The sequence below is a fragment of the Melanerpes formicivorus genome, unplaced genomic scaffold (genome assembly GCF_026170545.1).
Source record: "Melanerpes formicivorus ecotype bairdi unplaced genomic scaffold, bMelFor1.0.p_v2 SCAF_4, whole genome shotgun sequence".
Classification (NCBI taxonomy): Eukaryota; Metazoa; Chordata; class Aves; order Piciformes; family Picidae; genus Melanerpes; species Melanerpes formicivorus.
Window position 1 is genome coordinate 29,779,648 of NW_027142356.1, and position 6,000 is coordinate 29,785,647.

At 45.0% G+C, this 6,000-nt stretch overlaps 1 protein-coding gene across 1 annotated transcript in view; it reads right to left on the reverse strand.

Annotated features, from left to right (window-relative positions):
• The window catches only part of SLC7A2 (solute carrier family 7 member 2), a 64,614-nt gene extending 59,100 nt beyond the window's left edge, over window positions 1-5,514 (reverse strand). Inside the window, exon 1 of the mRNA XM_068137497.1 lies at window positions 5,429-5,514. The gene's annotated coding sequence lies outside the window, so the exon portion shown is untranslated. The remainder of the gene's footprint in view (window positions 1-5,428) is intronic.
• Between the last annotated feature and the right edge of the window lie 486 nt (window positions 5,515-6,000).

Sequence of the window (6,000 nt, forward strand, 5' to 3'; positions counted from 1 at the left end):
CCCTACATTTAGCAATACAGGGGACTACAACATAGCACTGAATCACCAGTTTAAGAAGGACATGGAGACACTTGAACGTGTCCAGAGAAGGGCAACAAGGCTGGTGAGAGGCTTTGAGCACAAGCCCTGTGAGGAGAGGCTGAGGGAGCTGGGATTGTTTAGCCTGGAGAAGAGGAGGCTCAGGGGTGACCTCATTGCCCTCTACAACTACCTGAAAGGTGGTTGTAGCCAGGAAGGGGTTGGTCTCTTCTCCCAGGCAACCAGCACCAGAACAAGGGGACACAGTCTCAAGCTGTGCCAGGGGAAGTTTAGGCTGGAGGTGAGGAGAAAGTTCTTCACTGAGAGAGTCATTAGTCATTGGAATGGGCTGCCCAGAGAGGTGCTGGAGTCACCATCCCTGGAGGTGTTCAAGAAGAGATTGGACGTGGCACTTGGTGCCATGGTCTAGTCATGAGGTCTGTGGTGACAGGTTGGACTCGATGATCCTCGAGGTCTCTTCCAACCTTAGCGATAGTGTGATACTGTGATACCAACACTGCCTAGGCCCATTCCAATTACTTACCAGAAGCAGCAGCTGTTGTGTGCACTCCACTGAGTTTCTGTACTTGCTATAGGGAACTGGAAGCACCAAGCATCACCTTTCTCTAGCAACTGCACAGAGTTCTTTATGGGTCACCTACACTAACTACTCGGGGGTGGTAGAAAAAGGTAATCAAAAAAGTGAGATGGAAGAAGTAGTTTGTGAACAAGCACAACAGTAGCATGATGGTGTATAAATACTGCTTTCCTCTGTTTTATCTCTGTGTGGCTAGTTCACTTCTACATGTCAGACGTGTGCAGCCATTCAGTCACTAGTAAGATTCTACCCTTCCAAAACAAGTTTTGGAGAAGCCCTCCTGGATTTTCATGTAAATGAGTTTTGGAAAATGTCCTGCTGTTTCTAGAAGCCATAACCCCAATTAGAGTAGCTAGCTGTTATCAGAGCTGTGGTGTCCTTCCCATTGCTGTTTCATACCATTCAAAAGTTCATTGCTGCTGGGCTACATTTTCACAGGCTAGATCTTTCTTTGGCACTCTATTAACTTAATGGAGGGCCCTTGTTATGAGGTTTAACCATACTAATGTTCTACTCCAGTTTAATGCTTGGTTCTTCATAACATATATGTTGAGGGGGTGTCAACATTTATACACAACCATTACATATCCTTGGGAGTCTATGCAGTCTGGGATAGAATCTTAACAGTGACAGCAAAGAAAGCATAGCTAAGACAATTGTCTACATATGCTATTCCAGTGGCAGCTCTTCCCTGGATACATTCAATAAACACAAACCCAACATCAGCCATTGGACTATCAAATTTTTAGACTGTCACAACCTGCTGGACCTGGGGATTCATGATCAAATGAGACTGATGGAACTAAAGGATATCCATATATGAAGTTGCTGGAGATCATATCTCAACATTAAGAGACCTGCAACAATCATTTCATGAGCAGAACATTTTATTCCACACATATAAAATCCTACGCAGGAACCTGTGAAGACAATCACAACATTCAGTTCATTTTAAAATGACCTTCCTCTTGGAGCACATCCACTCAGATAAACTACAGTTTTGAGATCAGGCAAGATAATATTGCAGATCTTGGATGACTGTCAGCAATGACTAAACTTAGGAATCTCAGAAGCCACTTTTACTAGTAACCTTTATAACTCTCAGTAGTAGTGGCAGATCACGCAAATGCTTTTCCCAGCAGAGACAAGGACACACTCGTCATTTTCTGAAAGCTCAACTGTTTGCTTCCAATATCCCTGTCCCTTGACTTACCAACACTAAACCAGCGGAATGAGGATCATTCCTACCCCAGCTGGACAATGCACAGTTGTGTAGTGTAGTGCACTAAGAATCTGCAGGACTGAGATTAAGAGTTGTGACTGAAGGATCAAAGGTGTTGTGATAAACAAGATAGGTGTCATGAAGGTGGGCACTTCCAGATTCATGAAAACTTAAGACACACAAACATGACCCCAAGTAGTTTTATATAATTTTTAATAATTTCAGCAGCATATAAAATATGTTTAATAGATTAGTATATAAAAATCTAACATGAATACATGAATTTCTACTTTAAAGGGCAATGATAGTTGTGTGCACATTTTTGAAACTTTTCCACATCTTTGGCTATATGACATTGATAGATCACTAACTACCTGAGAAGTACTTGAGGGAAGAACAGAAAAGCAATGGCAGAAAACTGCTCATTCTAGTATCAAAAATGAACAAGAAATCAAAGACAGAAGCGGTAGCCTACGATGCATGCTATAATTTCAGTTAATGCCCTGCCTAATATTACCTCTGCAAAAGAAAAATTCCCTAAAGGATTCTACCATGAAGTATGTCAGCCTATGAACTGGTTAAAAATGGGACAGCAGGAAACCCAGGAAAGTATGCCATGTTTTGTTTGGGAGGGGGAAGTGTCATATGATATTTGTATCATGATGGACAGATGCCAAAATAACTATAGAACCAGCAGAGGGAAGGATGATCACCTCTGGTATATGAGTAAAAGGTATATGAGTAAAGCTGAGAGAACTTTATGATCTTACAACCTCTATGACAACTTAGAGAATGAGATTTCTCGTAAGCTCCTTTTCAATCATTTGCAGTACTTCCCTTTGATTCACCTCTGTCTTAAACATGAAATCCACCACAAAATTCTGCCAATACACAACAGGAGGAACTAAATCTTAACTCTGAACTTTTCCATATATCTCGCTTTCCAATAAATGCATGTCACAGCCCTTCTCAGCTTCTCTGCAGTGCATGCAGGATGAAAAGTACAAGCAATACATAGTTTCAAGCAAGCCACGCTGAATCAACGCTGATGTGTGTTTTCTTTCCCCACAGTTGCAGAGTTAATCTCTGTCCTATTTCTGGTCCCTACACTTGTAAAAGTAAGTTTCACATCTTTTCACTTAAGATACATGGGCTTTTTGCAATTATCTCCACCCAGAGGAATTCTAAGCTGGATCCTTGTATCCAACATACTTACCCAGCAGTTCTGTCTGGTTTAGGTCACTGTAACAGCCATCTGCAAACACTGATTACAAAAAGATGCCTCCTCCTTCAAAATACATTGTTGTCAAAACTCTTGAAAACCAAATAGTAAGTTTTCTAAAAGCTGTAAATTATTATTCACCTTTTATCTTACCTGTATTTTTGTACTTACTGCTACTTACTATGCCAACACAGTCAAATAGCAAAATCCCCATAAAGCATCTAACAAATGGCATCAATATCTTAACACATTGACTCCAAATGTGTTATAATCCTTAAGTACCTTGTTAACTAGAACTTAAGAAGAAAAGTTATACACAGACAGGTTGAAACATATGCTAAATACAATTACATATTAAGAAAGTTGAAACTGATTTTGATTTAATCTGTGTGTGTACAAAGCTAGAAGATGCTACACATTCATGTTTCTTATCCAGTACATTTTTATTGAGGTCAAGAACCTTAGGTGGACCATTTATGCATGCACATGCCAGCCAACATAGTGAGCTTTGGCACCAAAACTTCATTGCATTAAAACTTCACAAAGTGCCAGTCTCCACCCAAGTCTGATGAATCAAAAATGGTATTTTAGTAACATCAGTTAGACAGAAGGTTACTCCATGCATGGATAATCTTCATCACAACATGTGACAAAAACCTAAAAATATGTGTCATTTCATGCAAAATGTCACTGCACCTTTCAAAGGAAATCATTAAGGCTACTTAGGTCTCTGTGGTGCTGTTTTATTCCTGTCCCAATCTACATCAGAGTCCAGGGGGCGTTTGGAAGAATTGTTTGGACAGAGGCACTGTCAGATGGAATCAGCTGCATCAGTGCACATCTGCTTACAGGAGCGGGGAAGGCACCATGACTTTTTCTGTCTGATGCTACAGTACATTATAGACGTGAAAACACTTTTAGTTCTTGTATAGTACTTATGCCTGTGTTTACTGTCAATGTTTTAATGCCATTAGGTAACACAAACCAGAACTCAAAAGATTTTCCACACTGTGTAATACAAATTCTAATCCAAGATCCACTGTGTTCTGAATCTGCACAGTGTCTAAATGAACTTTTCATAGAATTTGTTTTGTCTTTCTAACATAAACAAACTGCCATTAGCTTGTTTCAATATATACAAGTTCTATACACCATGATCCCTTGTCTTACATTCCCCATCTCTGAAACATCTGAATGCCTCTTGGTGGATTTTTTTTGGTTTTAATTAGGAAGGATAAAAAGAGAAATGTGTTTGAAATCTTTTAAAATGAATACATGTTAGGTATTAATATGTTTGAAGCAGAGGGTGGGCTTGAAGGGATTCCTTTCACAGTTTGGGCCAATCTTCAGGGAACTACTACCTAGTTTGACAGGTAAGTTACTATGGCTGGAATGATGTGTTAAGCACCAGCAAACAATCAGCAGAAGCTACACTAACAGTCGAAGCCAAGTGGCGTGATAATCCTTCACTCTCAAAACTAATTCAGTCCAGCCAAGTTAAAGGAGTTCACCCAGACTCAAGGCTTAGATCCGATCCATAACTCTCTGTCATAAACCTCTAGTGATAACCAATATTTTAAAATGTTATTTCACTGGACTAGCTTTCTCCAGCTGCCAGCAGCATTACATGTTGGATGACATAGACTTCAAACACATTTCTATATTTAAACGTGCAACGTTGGCAGAAGGGAAGAACCCTGCGTTTCTAAACTTGTTCTACAACAGTTAGGGACCTGCACTCACTACGTGCTCTCCGCTGATGCCCGATTTCCCCAGCTTCTCAAAAGCACCGAAGAACTGATGCTGCACTGTCACTGTATCTTTCGATACAGAGGGTAAGGGCCGGACAGAAACCCAGGGAAGGCAGCTTAACCCGTTCAGGCCTCCAAAACTTCATAGTGGCAGCTACCCCCGGCGCACAAAACAAGGTCTCACAACTCTGGACAGCAGCCTTCAAGCGCGCCTCTCCCCCTGCGTCCGGCACCCACCCGTGCTTGGCCGCGGCCGCCAGACCCCCGCGCTCTGTCCCGGCTGCAGCAGCCGAGCGCTGCCGGGGACAGCGACCAGGGTCAGCGGCGAAAAGCCAGGGCCGCTGCCCCCACAGCAGCTTCAAAAGGCGGCGGAGAAGCCCTTGGCACCCCTTCCCGCGCAAGTCGCCTGGCTCTACGAATGACTCCTCGGAGACCCCAGACGAGGCGGGCAGTCAGAGCCCCTCCAAGCGCACACCGGGGCCTCCCGCCTGTCGACGGGAGGCGGACCGCACGCCCCCACGCCCGAGCCATGCGAGAGGCCCCGTCAGGGACGCTTCCCCCAACCCCTACCCACCCGGTCCCGAGGAAGGGAAAGCGGGGAGAAAGGTGCCACTTACGGAGCCCGAGCACGGCTGCCTGCGGTGGCGGCTGCGTGGGCTGCGCGGAGGTGCGGCGGTAGCGGCGGGTCTCCCTCAGCCGCGAAAGCCGGGCGCTCCTCCCCTCAGGAAGCCCCCATGCCCAGCCGGCAAACCCCGCCCTGCCCTCCCCTCCGCACCCAGGCCACCCCCTTTGGCTGAGCGGGCGGGGACGCAGCGGGGAGATGGGGTCTCCCCTGCCTCCCGCCGCGTCCCTCGGGGAAGGGAGGCCGGGAAGCCCCGACCCCGCGGCTGGGGCCGGTACCCGCCTTGGAGCTGTTTCAGAACTCTCTGCACCTTCTCACGCTCGGGAAGCAACCGTTAAAGACTGACCTGCAACACTCTCTCATTTCTGACTGCCAGCAATCACTGCCGCTTTTCTAATCTAGTTTCGCCTCTAGTGCCTTGAAGTTCTGCGTGTGAGCAGCGTCTGCAGGGGATTCCTGATCCACCCTCAGAAAACATTTTCCACTCAGTTTTGGAGGGCTGAGTGTATAGGTGGATGTTCCCCTGGCTTTGTGTTAGGAAGCATAAGGAATTGCAACTCCAGAGAT